This window comes from Chelonia mydas, chromosome 3 (assembly GCF_015237465.2).
Source record: "Chelonia mydas isolate rCheMyd1 chromosome 3, rCheMyd1.pri.v2, whole genome shotgun sequence".
In the NCBI taxonomy this organism is placed as follows: Eukaryota; Metazoa; Chordata; order Testudines; family Cheloniidae; genus Chelonia; species Chelonia mydas.
The window spans coordinates 177,812,082-177,836,067 of record NC_057851.1 but is presented as its reverse complement, the minus strand read 5'-3'; the positions used below and the strand labels follow the sequence as shown (position 1 = coordinate 177,836,067).

Here is a 23,986-nt window from a genome sequence, read left to right as displayed (position 1 = left end):
CACCCACTCTTTTTTGCCTTTAGCAAATATGGAAGTGTATCTCCAAATTTCTCAGTCTTCCCACCTTTCTTTGCATTCAAAGTGTTCCAATCAAAAGAAAATATTATCTTTTGACTATGTTCACCAAAAAGTTAAAAAAAAATACCATTTAAATTAATTTTTCATGTCTTTTTATAACTGAAGTTCTTCCAGTGTGAAAGTGAGGCAGATTTTACTACTGTTCAGTGATTGTTTCCATAACAGAAGTCCATACTTCTTAATAATAAATAAATTTCACCTGGTTATGTGATATGAGTACAGTTGATCAAAAATTTTCCATTGAAACCTTTTTTATGGAAAATCAGGTTTTAAAAAAACTGAAAGTTTTCATGGAAAGTGTCTGCTTTCCTATAAATTTTTTCATTTTTTAAATTTTCAGTTGAAAACAAAAACTTGTTTGGCTTTTAGCAGTTTTTCGCTGAAAATTTTTTATTTTCATCAGTTTATACTAATACTCTCCTTCTACTATTTCCCACACAATCATGTCCAATATCTGGCTTCCTGGGAACCTGAATTTGCAGCCCTAGTATATATGTATATGCTAGATAATTGCCTCATATATTTGTCTTTAATTTTTACCCACAACTTCATTTTAAAAAATAAAACAGTCACGACATTAGGCTATGTTCAGTACAAATGGAAACCTCAAGATGTTTCTACATCCTGTTGGTTTGATTTTTTTTCTTTTGGGCATTTTCTTAATCTTAATGTGCATTGAAAGACTGATGGCTTTCATTTATGTTTTGCCTATTATGTACCATTTGAAGTTCCTCCAAAAACTGAACTAAAAAAAAAGTTATTTCAGCCAATCACAATATTTCCTGGTTTTATCAGTATGAAGCTGGATACATCCTAAACAGTAAGTGAACCTATCTATGGCTTCTTATATGTGGCTTTCATAAACTCATGGAGACACCTAGTGGACAGGGTAATCTATATTGTTAAAGCTTCAGAGTAACAGCCGTGTTAGTCTGTATTCGCAAAAAGAAAAGGAGGACTTGTGGCACCTTAGAGACTAACCAATTTATTTGAGCATGAGCTTTCGTGAGCTACAGCTCACTTCATCGGATGCATACTGTGGAAATCGCAGAAGACATTATATACACAGACACCATGAAACAATACCTCCTCCCACCCCACTCTCCTGCTGGTAATAGCTTATCTAAAGTGATCATCAAGTTGGGCCATTTCCAGCACAAATCCAGGTTTTCTCACCCTCCGCCCTCCCACAAACAAACTCACTCTCTTGCTGGTAATAGCCCATCCAAAGTGACCACTGTCTTCACAATGCGTATGATAATCAAGGTGGGCCGTTTCCTGCAGAAATCCAGGTTCTCTCACCCCCTCACCTGAGCTACAGCTCACTTCATCGGATGCATACTGTGGAAATCGCAGAAGACATTATATACACAGACACCATGAAACAATACCTCCTCCCACCCCACTCTCCTGCTGGTAATAGCTTATCTAAAGTGATCATCAAGTTGGGCCATTTCCAGCACAAATCCAGGTTTTCTCACCCTCCGCCCTCCCACAAACAAACTCACTCTCTTGCTGGTAATAGCCCATCCAAAGTGACCACTGTCTTCACAATGTGTATGATAATCAAGGTGGGCCATTTCCTGCAGAAATCCAGGTTCTCTGACCCCCTCACCTGAGCTACAGCTCACTTCATCGGATGCATACTGTGGAAATCGCAGAAGACATTATATACACAGACACCATGAAACAATACCTCCTCCCACCCCACTCTCCTGCTGGTAATAGCTTATCTAAAGTGATCATCAAGTTGGGCCATTTCCAGCACAAATCCAGGTTTTCTCACCCTCCGCCCTCCCACAAACAAACTCACTCTCTTGCTGGTAATAGCCCATCCAAAGTGACCACTGTCTTCACAATGCGTATGATAATCAAGGTGGGCCGTTTCCTGCAGAAATCCAGGTTCTCTCACCCCCTCACCTGAGCTACAGCTCACTTCATCGGATGCATACTGTGGAAATCGCAGAAGACATTATATACACAGACACCATGAAACAATACCTCCTCCCACCCCACTCTCCTGCTGGTAATAGCTTATCTAAAGTGATCATCAAGTTGGGCCATTTCCAGCACAAATCCAGGTTTTCTCACCCTCCGCCCTCCCACAAACAAACTCACTCTCTTGCTGGTAATAGCCCATCCAAAGTGACCACTGTCTTCACAATGTGTATGATAATCAAGGTGGGCCATTTCCTGCAGAAATCCAGGTTCTCTGACCCCCTCACCTGAGCTACAGCTCACTTCATCGGATGCATACTGTGGAAATCGCAGAAGACATTATATACACAGACACCATGAAACAATACCTCCTCCCACCCCACTCTCCTGCTGGTAATAGCTTATCTAAAGTGATCATCAAGTTGGGCCATTTCCAGCACAAATCCAGGTTTTCTCACCCTCCGCCCTCCCACAAACAAACTCACTCTCTTGCTGGTAATAGCCCATCCAAAGTGACCACTGTCTTCACAATGCGTATGATAATCAAGGTGGGCCGTTTCCTGCAGAAATCCAGGTTCTCTCACCCCCTCACCTGAGCTACAGCTCACTTCATCGGATGCATACTGTGGAAATCGCAGAAGACATTATATACACAGACACCATGAAACAATACCTCCTCCCACCCCACTCTCCTGCTGGTAATAGCTTATCTAAAGTGATCATCAAGTTGGGCCATTTCCAGCACAAATCCAGGTTTTCTCACCCTCCGCCCTCCCACAAACAAACTCACTCTCTTGCTGGTAATAGCCCATCCAAAGTGACCACTGTCTTCACAATGTGTATGATAATCAAGGTGGGCCATTTCCTGCAGAAATCCAGGTTCTCTGACCCCCTCACCTGAGCTACAGCTCACTTCATCGGATGCATACTGTGGAAATCGCAGAAGACATTATATACACAGACACCATGAAACAATACCTCCTCCCACCCCACTCTCCTGCTGGTAATAGCTTATCTAAAGTGATCGTCAAGTTGGGCCATTTCCAGCACAAATCCAGGTTTTCTCACCCTCCGCCCTCCCACAAACAAACTCACTCTCTTGCTGGTAATAGCCCATCCAAAGTGACCACTGTCTTCACAATGCGTATGATAATCAAGGTGGGCCGTTTCCTGCAGAAATCCAGGTTCTCTCACCCCCTCACCTGAGCTACAGCTCACTTCATCGGATGCATACTGTGGAAATCGCAGAAGACGTTATATACACAGACACCATGAAACAATACCTCCTCCCACCCCACTCTCCTGCTGGTAATAGCTTATCTAAAGTGATCATCAAGTTGGGCCATTTCCAGCACAAATCCAGGTTTTCTCACCCTCCGCCCTCCCACAAACAAACTCACTCTCTTGCTGGTAATAGCCCATCCAAAGTGACCACTGTCTTCACAATGCCTATGATAATCAAGGTGGGCCATTTCCTGCAGAAATCCAGGTTCTCTCACCCCCTCACCACCTCAGGTGAGGGGGTGAGAGAACCTGGATTTCTGCAGGAAATGGCCCACCTTGATTATCATAGGCATTGTGAAGACAGTGGTCACTTTGGATGGGCTATTACCAGCAAGAGAGTGAGTTTGTTTGTGGGAGGGCGGAGGGTGAGAAAACCTGGATTTGTGCTGGAAATGGCCCAACTTGACGATCACTTTAGATAAGCTATTACCAGCAGGAGAGTGGGGTGGGAGGAGGTATTGTTTCATGGTGTCTGTGTATATAATGTCTTCTGCGATTTCCACAGTATGCATCCGATGAAGTGAGCTGTAGCTCACAAAAGCTCATGCTCAAATAAATTGGTTAGTCTCTAAGGTGCCACAAGTCCTCCTTTTCTTATTGTTAAAGCTGGTAAGACTATGCTCTTCTGACTCCTAACCAAGAAGAATATTCTGTCTTCTTTCTCATGCCTGCACGTAATTCTCATTAATGTGGTTATTTGGAGTGGATGCATAGTGAGATATTATTGCCCCTAGTCTGGAGCCTAAATTTATTTCATGGAAAGGAGATGGTAATTTGTGAATTAAATCCAAACAATACTAGCTGAACTGCTATTCTTTGATTCAATTCATATACCCCATCAGCTCCTTTGTGATTTCTACCAGTAGCATTGCGATCTGCTGTTCTAGGGTGAATATGATGGTGGGCATGTGGGGGGAAGAAACAAAGAAGAAAAAAATAGTCAAAAGGTAGAATGCATGTTCACTGATTTGTGGGTACTTTTTCAAAATTTAAAACAAATTCCTGCTGTTTAAAAATTGTCTCTGAAATAGATTTCAGATTCCCATAAAATATTTTTCTGTTTATCTGGAGCCAAGGGGATACCTTCAGCTGAACTTCTGTCTGCCTTCTCTTTTTTAAACCCTATTTTAAACCTTTTTTTTTACTGTGATTACTGAAACACCTCTGATGGGCATACCTGAAAATCAAAGGTGGTGGTGAAGTGATTCATCTCTATTTTTAGTTTGTCTTCTTTGTTCAGCACTTTGTATATAGTTTGTTTTCATTTGTAGATCCTGCAAACACTTACAGATCAGGGCTAAGTCATTTCCCCCTGTTCTTTTATGGATCTTTCAGACATAAAAAGGACAGAGAAACATGTTATAATTAGGAAAATGTGATTGTAAAACCACAAAAACTGTCAAGGGGACTCAGTATCATCTGAAATGACTTCAAAAGCCACTTTCTGAAATGGACTAGATTTCAAGTTGAGGGTGTCCCTTTAAATCCTCCAGCCTATGTAAGGATTGCAGAAGGTGTTGCATGTTGCAGAATTGGTATATGGGAAAGTCAGGATGACATTTGGCCCGGGTATGAGCATGTGATTTTTTTATGATTCCTACTTTCATAAATTAGAGTTAATATATCCCCTGTAAACCCCAGAACTGGGAGGCTTGTAGGGAACAACCTCTGGGTCCCCTTGTTAATGAAAAGGGACAAATTGAAGAGACTCTTACCTGTGGACAGATCTCATTGTCATATTTATCACTTTGCCTCAGTGTAGGTTTATAAGGTGTTGAAAGTTGTATTGTTTGGAAGGTTTCTGTTCTATTCTTGGGAATGGTGTTAAGTGTTTAATGTACTAAATATATTTTTAAATTAGTGTATGATAAGGTTATACATGGGGTAAGGGGGGAATCTAAGTCACTCTGATCGTGTGGTCAGTGGGCTTAGATTGGGTCGTTGAGTTCAACCTAAATTCAGGGGTGGGGGATACATTTACTGGAAGGTCTTATATTGCTCTGTACTGCTACTTCTGTAGAGAGGGAAAATGATCCAGGGATTAGGGCACTAACATAGGTCTTGGCAGAGCTGCATTTAGTTTCCTGCTTTGCCATAATTTTTCTTAGTGCCTCAGAGCCCCATTTTTCAGATGGGGAAAATAATATTTTCCTGCTTCACAGCAGGTGTTGTGAGAATAACTACACTAAGTATTGTACGATGCTCAGATACTATGGTGATGGGGAGACAGGGGCAGACTGAGTACAGCCTGCATCTTTTTTTGTAAAAGGTAGCATGGGGGCATGTCTATACCTATACATCCTGTGCAGCAAGTGGAGTTGTAAATCTACAGTGCGGCAGCATGCCATGCATTAACTGTCCATGTGGAGCCTGCTGCTGCGCACTAGAAATTCACTAGTGTGCACTGACATACTGAGGTGTGAATCAGCAGTATGTCAATGTGCAGTAAGGAACTTTGAATATGTAGCAGCAGGGTCCACATGGTCAGTGAGTGTGTGACACACTGGAGCACTGTAGATTTACAACTAAGCTTGCAGTGAGTAGTATAAGGGGCCTACCATCAATCAGACGTAGGCCCTGACCCATCAGGACCTGCCCACCTGTCACTCTAAGACCCGACCCTGGGGGTATTACTTCTGGGGTCAAGCCGGACACATGACCGGAAGCAAAGGGTGTCATGTGACCCCTCTAAGAACTCTTCCCACTTCCCTCTACCAATCAGGATGGGTTTTGCCCCCCTTTAAGACACCCCCCGCCCGAGAGTGGATTAGACCAATTGGGGGGTGTTCTGGGGTGGGGTGGAAAAGGTGAATGGAAAAGATGTCAGTCAGGTAAATGAACGATTAAGAAGTGATGGTTGAGGATGGGGTGTAATGGGGTTAGGAACTGACCCAGGGTTGCATAAATCTAAAAACAAGCAGTGGGGAGCTTACACTGTTTCTTTTCTGAAAAACTCTCGACAGCTCGACGGTGCCTTTCTAGAGGCCTTTGAGAACTTACACAATGGTAGCTGTGTGGGTGTAAATATATCATGCATCAGCTGTTTTTGCTTGTGTCTGAGACATAGATCTCAAAAAGAAAATCCGTAAAAGGACAAAATGGAAGAATGAACCAGCTCAGACTCCCTAATGGTAGGGGTCATGGTGTCCATTTTCACAGGCAGCTGTAAAAGATCATGTTAAACCAGCGATTAATAAAACTTATTTAAATTTGTCAATATGAATGTGTCCCCTCCACAGTTGTGTTATTAAAAGATGGTACAAGTAACAGTCATGTATATGCAGACAGCTCTGTTAAAGAAAATATATTACACGCCTGGGGAAGTTGGGAGTTTCGGCTGGGTGAATCCTCTTTTTCAAGCGGCCAAAAAGCATAACTTTGATAGAAGACAGGTAACAGCTTAGCTTTCAGACCTACGCTTATGCTTTACACAAACCAGCTCAAATATGTTTTAAAAGAAACAAGACCATTGTTTCAGATGTGGATATGCACCAGTTCTCCAAACACAACAGCGGTTTTAAGTAATTCTTAACAGTGTTAGACATTCTATCCAAATATGCCTGGGCCTTAGGCCTTAAAGACAAGACGGGTGGTGAGGTATCCAAGGCCTTTAAAGCTATTTTCAGTGAAGGTCGCACGCCTCAAAAATTACAGGGGAAATTATCAGGGGAAAGAATTTTTAAACAAATCTTTAAGCAGATTGTTAAAGCGGCATGTCATTCACCATTTTGTTGCTAATAATGAAGTCAAAGCTGGGGTTGTGGAGCGATTTAACAGAACTTTAAAAACTAGGATGTGGAAATATTTTACAGTGCATAACACCTTTCGCTACACCGACGCGGTACCTTACTTTATAAAGAGTTACAACCAGAGCTTTCACAGAACTATATATACCTGCTGATGTTAACCCTTTGAATTCTCTGAAGGTATGGAAAACGGTTTCCAGAGACTGTTTTACTTTAAAACTTGTTGCCCCTCTTAGAAAAGGCGACCACGTGAGACTAAAAGGAGCTTTTGAAAAAGTTTATGAACAAACATTTACCGATGAGATATTCATAGTGGATGACACCTTAAACAGGGGCCAAAAACCTGTATATCGATTAAAAGATTACAAAGGTGAGACAGTTACTGGATCTTTTTTTCCCTGAAGAATTACAAAAAGTAAACCCCAAATGAGACAGGATTTACAGGATTGACAAAGTTCTAGCGGAGAAAGGAAAAAGGAGAAAAAAGCAGCTACTGGTGAAATGGTTGGCTGGCCTGATAAGTTTAACGCTGGGTGGAAGCTTCTCAACTCTGTGACATTTAGACGCGAACGAAAACGATTCCTCCTGCAAAGAGAGAGAGAGCGAGAGACAGAAATGAGCGATGGTGGGTTTTACATTACTTTGTCCAGCTCGGGGGTTTTCCCCCAAAAATCCAGCTCAAACTTTACAATATGGCTAATTAAGCCCTTGGATCTCCTGGGTGCCTGGGAGGTGGGGTAGTGGAAATACAATACCTGCACAGCTGGAACAATATCAGCTAAGACACCCCTTTCAAAATCATCTTTGGAGATATGGCGTGGAGTTTCATCCTACGACGAGGTTATTACTCATCCATACCCCAATTACTGGATCATCTGAACAGTACTGTGGCTCGTCATCCCAGACCGCCTGAGGTGGTCATGAACTACCACCCTGTGGGTAGAAAAGTTAGACTTAAATTCACCAATTTTACTCCTAGATTTTCTACTGGCGGGGGGCTAGCTAACATTCTGGGTTTGGGCCCCAAGTGCAGCATCCAAAAAATCCCCTTCTCAGCAGACATCACAGGGAGTTTCAACTCCTTGTATCTATACATGAATATTGTAGAACACCAGTTTGTGGGGGAATTTTCCATTCCCCTGTTATGCTGCATCCCCTCTGAGGAAGGAACAATGAGTTTGTCACCATCACCTACGATAAACCTCATTACGTCCTCTCAGTAAACACCACATTGATACCATAATCATTGAAATGAAGACCGATCAGAACATACATGTCTTATTTCACTTCAGCAAGGTGATCGTCAAACTGCACCTGCGTTCCCAGAGAGAGTGAGTTTTCTAAAAAGCAAAGCACTGTGGTGACCCTAAAAAATTATGGCGACCCCACCATCTACAGGAACTATTACAAAACCCAGGCTGGTTACGCCCTTCCTGGATATCATGGAGCTTCCATGATGTACGGGGCTGGTGTGGGCAGAATATTCCATAGCCTCTTTCAAAAAGCCATACCACTTCTGAGGAGGGAACTAGGGATTATTAAACCCCATGTAAAAAATGCCCCTCAAAACATAGTCCTGTTCTGGAGAAGGTGGGGAATCCAGCTGCACAGGAGAGATCGGGGCTGATGTACATTAAAAGGAGGAAGACAAAGAGAAATGCATCATACCCACGATGCACGGGTCCCCCAAAACCCTTTAAAAGAAGGGCTTTGACACGCAGGGTGTCCATAAGCGAAAGTCCAAGAGGAAGCCCAGGCGAAAGAGGGGACCCTCACTACTTGGTAAAAGAGAGATATTTTAATCAACATGGCTTTTGTTCACTGCGGGTCTGAAGAGTGCAACAAATCCAAACTAGGCTTGTTCAAAATAGCGCCTATGCAGACCAGCATAGAGAAGAGCATCTACGTCGAGGTGCCGCCTGTATCAGGCATTGTGGAGACTGCCCCCATCAACTTTTTTATAGCAGGGAATGGCATAGATTATATGGATTTAAACAACACGCTGCTGTATCTTTGTTGCAAGACTGTAAAAGGAGACAGAACTGAACTCACCGGGGAAGTCGAGGTGGGCCTGCTGAATTACTCCGTGGCCTCTATTTTCAGTCAGTTGGATGTCACGCTGGGAGATTGCCTCGTAAGCCAAAGCAACAACTGTTACCCTTACGTGGCCTTTATTGAGTCGGTGCTCAATTACAGTGACGACACCCTAGCCACGCAATTTCCCGCCCGCCTGTTTTACAAAGACACTCTCGGACAACATGAAGAAACGGAGATGGATGGCAGGAATCTAGGGTTTGTGGGAAGAGCAAATCTAGCGGCTCTGAGCAGGATGATAGAGCTGTTGGGTCATCTACACAGCGCCCTGTTTTTACAAGAAAAACTTTTGTTGAATGATATGGATGTGAATATTAAACTGAAGTGCAGTAAAGATGCCTTCTGTTTAATGGGCAATGCAGCTGAAGGCTTTAAACTGCACATTGTACCAGCGTCCCTTTTTGTGAAGAAAGTACATGTGGGCCCGGGAGTCCGTCTGGGGCACACGGAGACCCTGCTAACCGCTAATACTAAATACTCAGTGGACCATGTGGGAATGAAAGTGTTTAGCATCTCTGTGGGCAGCAGGGTCAGTAACCAGGAAAACCTGTTCTTGGGACAGTTACCCAAAATGCTTGTCCTATGATTTGTGGATAATGATGCTGTCATAAATATAAAGGGAAGGGTAACCACCTTTCTGTATACAGAACTATAAAATCTCTCCTGGCCAGAGGCAAAACCCTTTCACCTGTAAAGGGTTAAGAAGCTAAGATAACCTCGCTGGCACCTGACCAAAATGACCAGTGAGGAGACAAGATACTTTCAAAGCTGGAGGTGGGGGGGAACAAAGGGTCTGTCTGTCTGTGTGATGCTTTTGCCAGGAACAGATCAGGAATGCTCTTCAGAACTCCTGTAAAAAGTTAGTAAGCAATCTAGCTAGAAATGCGTTAGATTTCCTTTTGTTAAATGGCTGGTAAAATAGGTTGTGCTGAATGGAATGTATATTCCTGTTTTTGTGTCTTTTGCCTAAAGGGATTCTCTATGTTTTGAATCTGATTACCCTGTAAGGTATTTACCATCCTGATTTTACAGAGGTGATTCTTTTACTTTTTCTTTAATTAAAATTCTTCTTTTAAGATCCTGATTGCTTTTTCATTGTTCTTAAGATCCAAGAGTTTGAGTCTGTGTTCACCTATGCAAATTGGTGAGGGTTTTTATCAGGCCTTCCCCAGGAAAGGGGGTGTAGGGCTTGGGAGGATATTTTGGGGGGAAGACGTCTCCAAGTGGACTCTTTCCCTGTTCGTTGTTTAACATGCTTGGTGGTGGCAGCATTGGGTTCAAGGACAAGGCAAAGTTTGTACCTTGAGGAAGTTTTTAACCTAAGCTGGTAAGAATAAGCTTAGGGGGTCTTTCATGCAGGTCCCCACATCTGTACCCTAGAGTTCAGAGTGGGAAAGGAACCTTGACAGATATCCTTAGCAGAAGTTACGTGAAAAACCCCTTTCATTTAACCAAAAATGCCACCGACATTGCATTTCACACTAGACAATTACAAGACTCTTCGGTTATCACTGCATGTTTTTCTTACATCACCGTAGCAAGGGTTTATCTTTCATAGAATCATAGAATATCAGGGTTGGAAGGGACCTCATGAGGTCATCTAGTCCAACCTCCTGCTCAAAGCAGGACCAATCCCCAACTAAATCATCCCAGCCAGGGCTTTGTCAAGCCGGACCTTAAAAACCTCTAAGGAAGGAGATTCCACCACCTCCCTAGATAACCCATTCCAGTGCTTTACCACCCTCCTAGTGAAAAAGTTTTTCCTAACATCCAACCTAAACCTCCCCCACTGCAACTTGAGACCTTTACTCCTTGTTCTGTCATCTGGTACCACTGAGAACAGTCTAGATCCATCCTCTTTGGAACCCCCCCTTTCAGGTAGTTGAAAGCAGCTATCAAATCCCCCCTCATTCTTCTCTTCTGCAGACTAAACAATCCCCGTTCCCTCAGTCTCTCCTCATAAGTCATGTGCTCCAGCCCCCTAATCATTTTTTTAAAAAAAGGAGTACTTGTGGCACCTTAGAGACTCACAAATTTATTTGAGCATAAGCTCATGAAAGCTCAAGCTCAAATAAATTTGTTAGTCTCTAAGGTGCCACAAGTGCTCCTTTTCTTTTTGCGAATACAGACTAACATAGCTGCTACTCTGAAAACTAATCATTTTGTTGCCCTCCACTGGACTCTTTCCAATTTTTCCACATCCTTCTTGTAGTGTGGGGCCCCAAACTGGACACAGTACTCCAGTTGAGGCCTCACCAATGTCGAATAGAGAGGAACGATCATGTCCCTTGATCTGCTGGCAGTGCCCCTACTTATACAGCCCAAAATGCCATTAGCCTTCTTAGCAACAAGGGCACACTGTTAACTCATATCCAGCTTCTCATCCACTGTAACCCCTAGATATTTTTCTGCAGAACTGCACCCTAGCCATTCGGTCCCTAGTCTGTAGCAGTGCATGGATTCTTCTGTCCTAAGTGCAGTACTCTGCACTTGTCCTTGTTGAACCTCATCAGATTTCTTTTGGCCCAATCCCCTAATTTGTCTAGGTCCCTCTGTATCCTATCCCTACCCTCCAGGGTATCTACCACTCCTCCTAGTTTAGTGTCATCTGCAAAGTTGCTGAGGGTGCAATCCACACCATCCTCCAGATCATATTATGAAGATATTGAACAAAACCCGCCCCAGAACCAACCCTTGGGGCACTCCGCTTGATACCGGCTGCCAACTAGACATGGAGCCATTGATCACTACCCGTTGAGCCCGACGATCTAGCCAGGTTTCTATCCACCTTATAGTCCATTCATCCAGCCCATACTTCTTTAACTTGCTGGCAAGAATACTGTGGGAGACCGTATCAAAAGCTTTGCTAAAGTCAAGGAATAACACATCCACTGCTTTCCCCTCATCCAGTTATCTCATCATAGAAGGCAATTAGGTTAGTCAGGCATGACTTGCCCTTGGTGAATCCATGCTGACTGTTCCTGATCACTTTCCTCTCCTCTAAGTGCTTCAGAATTGATTCCTTGAGGACCTGCTCCATGATTTTTCCACGGACTGAGGTGAGTCTGACTGGCCTGTAGTTCCCAGGATCCTCCTCCTTCCCTTTTTTTAAAGATGGGCACTACATTAGCCTTTTTCCAGTCTTCCGGGACCTCCCCCGATCACCATGAGTTTTCAAAGATAATGGCCAATGGCTCTGCAATCACATCGGCCAAATCCTTTAGCATCCTCGGATGAAGTGCATCCAGTCCCATGGACTTGTGCTCGTCCAGCTTTTCTAAATAGTCCCGAAGCACTTCTTTTTTCACAGAGGGCTGGTCACCTTCTCCCCATGCTGTGCTGCCCAGTGTAGCAGTCTGGGAGCTGACCTTGTTCGTGAAGACAGAGGCAAAAAAAGCATTAAGTACATTAGCTTTTTCCACATCCCCTGTCACCAGATTTTAAAATTGTATTCTAATGACTTAGTGCAAAATGACTGGATGGTGATGAATTTTGTAAAAAAATATAAAATATAATTCTGGGGCATGCCTAGCCTCACTCAAAATAAGTTTCAACAAACCCAGAAGTGTGTATATTGCAATGATTTTCATAGCCATGTTACCCAATAAAGCACCCCTGATGAGGGGTTTAAAGAAAATTTATGTTTGGTGGGTTTTTGTTCTTTTTAAAAAAAAATAATAATGACCAATTCAGAAAAAATACATGTAGATATATTTTTTTAAAGTATAGAAATGTTTTATTTAAAGCAAAACATTACCAGTTGTAATTTTTATTTTTTTTTAGAACATGAAAAACATTTCACACAGAGCCATTCTGGTCTTTTAGCCAATTTTTATTTTTTAGATGGCAAAAAAGGGGTCAGTGTTTCTCAGTCAACCCCGGTGTCAGTTGTCGAGCCCTTTGGGCATTCCAAAAGATTTCTTTGGCTGTGTTGCACATGATGCAAGATGGTACGTTCAGTTCTGCCATGGCATTCATAAACACATCCCATCCTTTAGGTACATGTCTGCTAGCAACAGAGTGCATCTGCGTGGCGGCCCTGACTAAGTTGAGCATGTTAGAACCATTAACCATAGAGCCTTTGTACACAAAAGCCCCTTTATTGTTCCATGAAGAGATATTTTTAATCCTGGCCCAGCTTATTTAACAATGCTAATGCATTTTTCTTATAATGCTTATTCATGTTATCCAACACCTCCTGAGCAACAGAGTCTGAGGTCTTTGGTGATTCTGGGGGTTTGGGAGTCACACTCTGTTCCTGTTCTGGGAGAAACAGACTTATTTTCCCTTTATCTACATCTCTCTGCTTCATGTACATTAGGTACCTTTGAAACACGGCCCTGTAAAGTTTAGCCTTTTTGTATTTGGCTAAGTCAGTCCTTTGAAGAACAGACTTCATTTCAGCATCCAGTAAGTGAGTTGCGGTCTTTCTGATATTTTCCTCCACCAGAGGGGGAGCCCTTAATTGGTCCAACTGGCGGCTGGGCACCAGGTACATTTTTTCTGCATACTCCATTATCGATTAGTTAAAAGCCCCATTATCAGAGGGATAGCAAAACTTAACGGAGGTCCTGTAAACTCCCCCAGATTGCTTCACCAGATGCTTCTTTCTTTTAAGTGAAACCCTTTTATTACACCAAGTTTTTATAAGTGTGTGTCTCTTTTTTAGCATGTACACTTGATTCTGTGTCAAAGGTACCTTTCCTTTTAAGGTATTGAGCACTATTTCTGAGATGGCCACTCCTAAATCGTCAGAGGCCGAACGCAGTATAGCCTTCCTGTGTTGCAGGGATGATTTGCTAAGTAATTTTAAAAGGCCCAGGTTTCTCTTCACGCAGCTAGACATATTTTCAGTCAGCAGCCCCAGCTGTTAAAAAGGGGCTTGCCAATAATTCATCTCTTTTTATACCTGACTGTTGTTCTTTTCAAAGTATAAACCACTGGCCAGTCTGGAGGGAAAAGACCAGTTCTTAGTCTATAAGCTGTGAGGAAGCATTTAAATCCACCACCAGGTAGCCATAAGGTAGCATCCTCAAAAGCTTCTAGAAAGAATTGCTCTTTGTCGGAGTACATTTGTCGAGCTAGCATAAAGATTTATAATTTATCTCTGGGGTTTTTTAACAGAACCATGTGCTTTGCGTTTATGTTAATCGTGCAACTCTTTTTTCGCTGACAAAAAATACATTCCGAACTATATACATAATGCTCAGGTTCCTATGATGCATTCTCAATTTCACCGCTTTCAAGCAGAGTTCATCAAATCGTCTACGATAATCATATTTACTTTATTGGTAGGAAACAAACAATTATTGTCAAAAGCTTCAGGTAGCCCCTCCACAAAATTGATGAAGGGATATTTACCAAGCAGTTCTTTATACAGAAGTTGCCAACAACTGTAACACCACATAATGTTCTCAGGCATAACAGACAGCATTCGTTTAGCATTATCCAACACAGTTTTTTATAAAATAACTTTTCCCACAGTTGCTAGGCCTGGCGAGAATTACAGAAAAGGGGTGTTTCCACCTTATATCCATTTTCAAAAGCTTTACAGCAGTGTTTTAAACCCTTCTCCAAGCCCCCTCTTGTTCTAAATGACTTTGTGTTTTTTAAGGGTCTTTGTCTCTATTTGTCACTGATTTTTGTTCCTTACAATAGAAGGCTGCTACACCTCTATCTTTTTTGGGATGTTCTCTCCCAGGGCTGTGCTATAGTCTCCCAGGGCTGTGCTATAGATCTTTCAAACTGTCATTGTTGATCTTTTCACAGTTTGCTATGTTCAGGGTAATCCCTTTGACTTTCATACAGGACTTTCCTCCCAGCAGCTTGTACCCATATGTTTTTGGGCTGGCTGACACAAACTCCGTGATGTGTTGATCTGGAGGGATCTCGCTTGTGAGGTCCCCTAAATAATCCCCCAGAGGAGGGTTCCAGTCACCCTCACTTTTCACAAATATCACCGAGTCAGTGTTGTTGTACGGGTACCACTCTTGCAGCCTGTCTAGCAGGTTGTATAGTTCTAAGCGGGCATAAGTGTTGGTAAAACAGAATATGGAGATGTTGGTATTGCCAGAGACCAAGTAGTGGTCTTTCGCATGCTTCCAAGACATGCACGCTGTTTCATCATCAATAAACTTGCAGGATGAAACCTCGTAATTGAGGGAAAACAAGTACTGAAAGAGTTTGTCAGGGTCTCTCATGATGCTGGTATTGGGTAGTTTTGTTCTTTGGCTGAATTTGTCCCACAGAGAATTTAAAAACAGCATGGTGATTTGGCGCTTAGCGGGGTTCAACATGATCTTGTGTTGGCGTAAACACATGCCTTCTTTCTGGTAGAAATCATTAACATACTTATTTTGTTTTTCTTCCTCTGTGCACCAGCTGGGATACCCTGAAGCCTCTTGTTTTTGGCAGAGGTGTAATTTTATGTACTCTGAAAAGAGTTTGTCAGATTTTTTCTTCAAAATGCCAGATTTCATAGATTTTAGCCACCTTCGCTACGGTCGCATTCAATTCCACCATGCACCAAGTCCCCAGGATGGCCCTCTCTTCGTCAATACGGATGCACATCTCCTACTGCTCGGTTTCTGTACAGGTTCAGCATAGCGGGAACATAAGTTTGCCACCCACTCTGACAGGTAACAATGGGAAAAAGAGGCCACGCGGAGGGTACACTTTAACTTTTGCAATTCCAAAATAATTTGCAAGGGGTCCAAATTTGTCATGAATTATATCGGGGTGTCTGATAGGGTATTCTTTGGTTTTGTTTACAGGCTGGTAAAATCATAATAGTGGATTTCTTCACCAGGGTTAGGTTTGTAATATAGGCAGATCGCGTTAGTCCTCCTCACAAAAAAGAGCATCCCCAGGCACGAGAGGCTGAGGCATCTGGGCTTTGTTTAAGAAATCTGCAAGCTTCCTGTCTGTTTCTATCATCACCTCCCACTCGGGCTTCCAGAGGGTCCTCACTACATAACCAAGTCTTTTCAGATAGTCGGTCCTGAGCTGCGTCTTGTAATAAAGAAACACAAAAGTTGTCCCCGTCATAGGATTCTGTGCTTTTTCACAATAACAGGTGACATAGCCCTGGAAAAAACACCCGTTAAACTCAAAGGCTGTACATACCCTGTTAACGATGGCATAACTGTCTAGAAAGTAGGGGCCTACTTGTAATTCCCCACCCTGTAAAGCGTGCCATATCTGTATATTCTCCTTGTGAGCAGTATACAACAGCCACTGAATAGGGGGGGTCAAATATCTCTTTTTCTGTCTGTGATAGTTTTCTGGAGGGAGAAGAGCTATTGTGTTAGGCTGCAAAAACATAAACCTGTACATAGACATGCAGACAGATGCCAGTGTTATGTACCAGAAAGGATCTATACACAATTTTACCTCTGTGAATTTACCAGGGCCTCTCTCTACAATATCCCCTGTCTCTGTCATTTTCATGATCTCTTCTCTGTACAGGATACAGGCCATCTCAGAATGTTGACATCCTGCTGACAATAATACGCGAGCTCTTTCTGCAAGTCAAACATCTCACATCTGTTGTTCCAATACCAGTCAAGAAATTCTGCTTTCTCCCTGGGCATCATGCTGTCTATGCCATAGTGCTCCATCCCGGACATAGGCCCCACATAATTTTGGTTTTCTAAAGTGTTAAAAAAATGTGGGAAATACCCTTTGCAACCTACAAACCCCATCGCCCTTGGGAGCTTGCTAAGTTTCATAGGCAAGAAGTTTAAAGAGTCTATAAAACAAATGCCCAGGGCCTTAACTTCCACATACATTTGTTTACTAGCCAGAGTTATCAGTTCTATGCATATCTTTTCCTTCAGTAACTGTCTCACGACGAAGTACGCATCGTAACCTTTGGAACTGTGCACTAGGAACGTGTAGTCCCACAACTTTTTGCCAATAAAGGTCTTAACAAAAGTAGAAAGACACTCATCACCCTGAAATTCCCAGGATTTTTCCGGCTTTAGGGACATAGCAAAAATGTAATTGGGCACATGCAATCCCGTCTCCTGCATGCATTCAGAATTGTAAAAAATATACTTTTCCAATGATTTGGGCTTTCTAATGCTATCCATAAAACACAGGTGGCTGTCTACATCACCAGTGATCAAACCCTAACACTGCTTACAACGCCTCCCTTTACACCTGTGCCCCTTGTCCATGTAAGACTAACACTTATCACATAAAGTTTTAGACAGGCGTTCGATTTGTTTTTTCAATGCATAGTCGATGTGTCTGTCCAAACACTCTTTGGAGTGACAATATAGTCTACAGCTAGGACACCTCAGCTGCATGCCCACAATCTCTGAGCACGTCGCATTCAAACAGAGGTGGCAATGATACCTGCAAGAGTGGTTGTGACTGTACACCATGTGGCAAAACTCACAATAATTTTTTGCACGAACAACTTTTTCACATCCAGAACCCCATAATAATGCACATTTTGCAACAGGATGAAAAAAGTCTTGGGGTACACTGGGCCTCCAGTTTAAAAAAAAAACAAACCACCTGCCTTTTGCCTCATAAAGCGCCACCTGTATGTGGATTCCTAAATGCTGTTCAAATGACGCTACATGGCTGAGCATAATCTTTTTTTGATCTGACAACCCCAGTTTCTCATGCAACTTTCTCGCCCTGTCTAACAATTCCACATCTGTGGGTTTACAGTCAGACATGACGGCCAAGAGCCCGCCTGCAAAACACAGGTTGGTGCTGGTGTAAGTCAGGTTACTAAACACTGTCTCTTTTTATGGATGATTTGACTACTGAGGATAGAATTTAAAACCCTAAGGCCACCCTGACCATGTTTTTTACAACTGTCACAATGAGGCACAACATCCCATCGACATGCATCTCTCTATTACTCTGTAACAGCTTTGAGGTCTGATTTAAGAAGTCTTCAGCAGACAGCTCATCCCTAGTTCTTCTTACTGAAAACAAAGGGTTGGTTAAATTATGACTCTCTAAACGTGACTGACCATTATCGTCAGGGGCTACCCTACTGTTAACGTCATCGAGAACTAACTGTATTCCCCTGTGTATGGCTTCGATGACCTGCTAATCTGAATTTATTCGGTCAATATTGACAAAACAAAATTCCTCACAATACACCAAATCCCCAAATCTAGGTAATTCCCGTTGCCAACTTCTCACTCGCCTCATATACACATCTGTTTGGGGGTCTGCATCAGCATTTTCAGGGTTACTTGGGGGTTTCTCTATGGGACCATCAGCTGCATCTTCTACATCAGACGCTATTTGAGTGTTAGACTCCAAGGGGCCACCACAAGGATCATCAGAAGTGGACAGGGAACCATTTAGAGGGCCTTCTGTGGAATTTTCTAAATCAGAGTCACCACCGGAGGTCAGATTCTGCCTCCCCATTCTCAGACACATCAGTCTGAGAGCCTCCAACAGGGGGCATCTCTTTTTGTTTTTTTCTCCTCATCACTGCTTTAGCCTTTTAAAAAATTTTTACAGTGACCCTGGCCCATAACTTTTGGGCAGCCGTCTGTTTATCCCCTAAATGCTGTCCCCCCCACCCGCCTTTTGTTTATGCCTTACCTGATGTGTACCCTTGAGGATGCCCTTTTTACCCAGGCCCCTTTCCATGACTAGTCACGCCTGCTCAGAGCCACCCTCTGGAAAAATGGAAGTATTTTTCAAAAAGTCACCCACAAGAGCTTTTGCATTTTTGATGTAGTTTCCAGTCCTCCTTTCTTTTAGTACCCCTGAGGATACAGCGTCCATCAGCTTTCTGAATAAAGCGTCATATTTTTCCCAAATCTTTTTAGAATACCAAAGAGCTGTGCCGAGATCATTGTGTTGGGAGAATCATTGGTAACAATTTTCAGATTCGTCATAAGGCGATACCCCAGCATTGCAAGACATTTCAGTCTTTGTTTTTTTATTCACAACCCCTAAAGCACGTGCTCTGGATTTGTGAACGTGTGTTTTCCCTCACATTCACAACCCCTAAAGTGCATGCTCCAGGTTTGTGAATGTGTGTGTTTTCCCTCACATTCATAACCCCTAAAGCGCATGCTCCAGGTTTGTGAATGTGTGTTTTCGCCCAGTTTTCTCAGGGCTTGGTGTGGTGCTGACCGCTGAGGAACTGGAGTTGTGTTTGCGTGGTTACTTTTTACCAGAGAGTCTTTTGTTTTGTCCTTGGGTTTGACCTATACGAGCTGCCCTGATGCTTCATCTGCGGTCTTGTGCTGTTTTGTATTGGTACTGTTGTTGTTGTTATTAAAGGTCTCAGAGCAGATTTCTGGTTCTTTGGTGGTTCTGGTGGAGGTGTCCCTGTAGCTCTGACTACAGCATTGTCAGGATAGCTGCCCATTCCTGATTAAGAAAAACAGAGATGTTCCAATTTAGCATCAAATAAACATTTTACAAAACTTAACTTTACCATCTTGCTCACCTACACCTATGTATTTGCTTAAAAATACAAAAGGAGGAGTGCTGGGCAGAGATGGGCTCCATCTTACGAAGAGAGGGAAGAGCATCTTTGCGAGCAGGCTGGCTAACCTAGTGAGGAGGGCTTTAAACTAGGTTCACTGGGGGAAGGAGACCAAAGCCCTGAGGTAAGTGGGAAAGCGGGATACCGGGAGGAAACACAGGCAGGAACGTCTGTGAGGGGCGGGCTCCTGCCTCATACTGAGAAGGAGGGGCGATCAGCAGGTTATCTCAAGTGCTTGTATACAAATGCACAAAGCCTTGGAAACAAGCAGGGAGAACTGGAGGTCCTGGTGATGTCAAGGAGTTATGATGTCATTGGAATAACAGAGACTTGGTGGGATAACTCATATGACTGGAGTACTGTCATGGATGGTTATAAACTGTTCAGGAAGGACAGGCAGGGCAGAAAAGGTGGTGGAGTAGCACTGTATGTAAGGGAGCAGTATGACTGCTCAGAGCTCCGGTATGAAACTGCAGAAAAACCTGAGTGTCTATGGATTAAGTTTAGAAATGTGAGCAACAAGAGTGATGTAGTGGTGGGAGTCTGCTATAGACCACCGGACCAGGGGGATGAGGTGGATGAGGCTTTCTTCCGGCAACTCGCAGAAGCTACTAGATCGCACGCCCTGGTTCTCATGGGTGACTTTAATTTTCCTGATATTTGCTGGGAGAGCAATACAGCGGTGCATAGACAATCCAGGAAGTTTTTGGAAAGCGTAGGGGACAATTTCCTTGTGCAAGTGCTAGAAGAGCCAACTAGGGGGGGAGCTTTTCTTGACCTGCTGCTCACAAACAGGGAAGAATTAGTGGGGGAAGCAAAAGTGGACGGGAATCTGGGAGGCAGTGACCACGAGTTGGTTGAGTTCAGGATCCTGATGCAGGGAAGAAAGGTAAGCAGCAGGATACGGACCCTGGACTTCAGGAAAGCAGACTTCGACTCCCTCAGGGAGCGGATGGGTAGGATCCCCTGGGGGACTAACATGAAGGGGAAAGGAGTCCAGGAGAGCTGGCTGTATTTCAAGGAATCCCTGTTGAGGTTACAGGGACAAACCATCCCGATGAGTTGAAAGAATAGTAAATATGGCAGGCGACCAGCTTGGCTTAACGGTGAAATCCTAGCGGATCTTAAACATAAAAAAGAAGCTTACAAGAAGTGGAAGGTTGGACATATGACCAGGGAAGAGTATAAAAATATTGCTCGGGCATGTAGGAATGAAATCAGGAGGGCCAAATCGCACCTGGAGCTGCAGCTAGCAAGAGATGTCAAGAGGAACAAGAAGGGTTTCTTCAGGTATGTTGGCAACAAGAAGAAAGCCAAGGAAAGTGTGGGCCCCTTACTGAATGAGGGAGGCAACCTAGTGACAGAAGATGTGGAAAAAGCTAATGTGCTCAATGCTTTTTTTGCCTCTGTCTTCACTAACAAGGACAGCTCCCAGACTGCTGCGCTGGGCATCACAACATGGGGAGTAGATGGCCAGCCCTCTGTGGAGAAAGAGGTGGTTAGGGACTATTTAGAAAAGCTGGACGTGCACAAGTCTATGGGACTGGACGAGTTGCATCCGAGAGTGCTAAAGGAATTGGCGGATGTGATTGCAGAGCCATTGGCCATTATCTTTGAAAACTCGTGGCGAACGGGGGAAGTCCCGGATGACTGGAAAAAGGCTAATGTAGTGCCAATCTTTAAAAAAGGGAAGAAGGAGGATCCTGGGAACTACAGGCCAGTCAGCCTCACCTCAGTCCCCGGAAAAATCATGGAGCAGGTCCTCAAGGAATCAATACTGAAGCACTTACATGAGAGGAAAGTGATCAGGAACAGTCAGCATGGATTCACCAAGGGTAGGTCATGCCTGACTAATCTAATAGCCTTCTATGATGAGATTACTGATTCTGTGGATGAAGGGAAAGCAGTGGATGTATTGTTTCTTGACTTTAGCAAAGCTTTTGACACGGTCTCCCACAGTATTCTTGTCAGCAAGTTAAAGAAGTATGGGCTGGATGAATGCACTATAAGGTGGGTAGAAAGTTGGCTAGATTGTCGGGCTCAACGGGTAGTGATCAATGGCTCCATGTCTAGTTGGCAGCCGGTGTCAAGTGGAGTGCCCCAGGGGTCGGTCCTGGGGCTGGTTTTGTTCAATATCTTCATAAATGATCTGGAGGATGGTGTGGATTGCACTCTCAGCAAATTTGCGGATGATACTAAACTGGGAGGAGTGGTAGATACGCTGGAGGGCAGGGATAGGATACAGAGGGACCTAGACAAATTGGAGGATTGGGCCAAAAGAAACCTGATGCGGTTCAATAAGGATAAGTGCAGGGTCCTGCACTTAGGACGGAAGAACCCAATGCACAGCTACAGACTAGGGACCGAATGGCTAGGCAGCAGTTCTGCGGAAAAGGACCTAGGGGTTACAGTGGACGAGAAGCTGGATATGAGTCAGCAGTGTGCCCTTGTTGCCAAGAAGGCCAATGGCATTTTGGGATGTATAAGTAGGGGCATAGCGAGCAGATCGAGGGACGTGATCGTTCCCCTCTATTCGACATTGGTGAGGCCTCATCTGGAGAACTGTGTCCAGTTTTGGGCCCCACACTACAAGAAGGACGTGGATAAATTGGAGAGAGTCCAGCGAAGGGCAACAAAAATGATTAGGGGTCTGGAACACATGACTTATGAGGAGAGGCTGAGGGAACTGGGATTGTTTAGTCTGCGGAAGAGAAGAATGAGGGGGGATTTGATAGCTGCTTTCAACTACCTGAGAGGTGGTTCCAGAGAGGATGGTTCTAGACTATTCTCCGTGGTAGAAGAGGACAGGACAAGGAGTAATGGTCTCAAGTTGCAGTGGGGGAGGTTTAGGTTGGATATTAGGAAAAACTTTTTCACTAAGAGGGTGGTGAAACACTGGAATGCGTTACCTAGGGAGGTGGTAGAATCTCCTTCCTTGGAAGTTTTTAAGGTCAGGGTTGACAAAGCCTTGGCTGGGATGATTTGATTGGGGATTGGTCCTGCTTTGAGCAGGGGGTTGGACTAGATGACCTCCTGAGGTCCCTTCCAACCCTGATATTCTATGATTCTATGAACCTCATAAAATAACCAAACCAATAAGCAAAACATATTTACTGGGCTTCATCCATCCATCAGCCATTGATGCTGGTGAATTTTCCTTTTCAGCTGTCTCTTTCCTTTTTCTTTTGAGTTGTTTACCCTCTGGTCTAAGGATATCTCATGTTTTGAACATACTGTGGAGCAGACAACATTATTATTATAAAGCACATTAAAGTGTCTTGTAAACTTAAAAAGTTAAATAGTCATTAGGGTGTTTTTCTACTTAAAAAGTCATAGTTTTAAAACAAATTAATCCATTTTAGGCTGTACAAAAAACACAGGCTTTGGTTTATTTCTACCACTAGTGTTTCTCTAAAACCTAGACATTTTTTTAATACAAGCACGTTTCCACCATGCACCCAAAAACAAAGTGTGCAATAAAATACTTTTAAAATCCCCCACCATAACTGTCTTCTGTAGGCCCCCTAAATCACTGTTGCTGGCACCCAGTGCCGAGAGGCTACACAACAGCTGAGGTTGGTTCGCTACCCAGTGTGTTACATCCAATAATCACAACGGGGTGGAGAAGCAGAAAAGTTTATTTGCATCTGCAGAAAGGTACAGGGAGAATAGAATCTCAAATCCTGCACACAGAGCAGGAAGTTACACAGGCTTTTATACATCCTTTTCCCCAGCATACCTATCCAATAGCAAGCTGCCCTAAGTATCCATATAGCCAGCCAATCCAGTTCCCAGCTAGTTCCCTTGTTCTCTGTATCATTTGTTAAACGATACATAAAGCTGCTTTATTCAGCATTTTTCTTCCATATCTGCCCTGTTTTGCCTTGTTTAGTTTCAGGCAGTCTGACTCTGCAACATATTGTTGCAGATCCTCAGCATAACTGCTGCGAGTGCCTCCAGGCGGGGGGGCCAAGGACACTTGGGCCTAGTACGCAGAGCTGCTGCGAGTGCCTCCAGGTGTGTGTGGGGGGCCCAAGGACACCTGGGCCTAGTGCGAGGGGGTTTCATCGACACTCGTAGTCTTCCATCCCCTCGAGTTACCTAGTGGCCATGCCCCAGTGTCCCCAACAACTCCCTCCTTTGAGAACACTCAACATCCTTGGCTCTGAGTTTTCTCATTGGGCTACTTATTTCTTTACAATAGGACTTTGCATAAGCACTTTGTGATAACCCTGAAAAGAATGACTTATTAACTTTTGCAAAAGGGCCCTAACACATGATACTGCACAGCATAATACCAGTAATACAAGCAATACAGGAAAGAAAAGTTTCAATAACAGGCTAAATAAACCACCAAGCCAAGACG

At 43.5% G+C, this 23,986-nt stretch overlaps 1 long non-coding RNA gene across 1 annotated transcript; it reads right to left on the bottom strand.

Moving 5' to 3' along the window:
- Positions 1–95: 95 nt before the first annotated feature.
- On the bottom strand, positions 96–23,011 carry LOC122465227. Its single transcript, XR_006289904.1, has 4 exons — positions 22,870–23,011; positions 21,502–21,506; positions 4,446–4,453; positions 96–107 (listed from the first exon to the last, which is right to left on the bottom strand). It is a non-coding gene; the product is annotated as an uncharacterized LOC122465227 (long non-coding RNA).
- Positions 23,012–23,986: the final 975 nt, after the last annotated feature.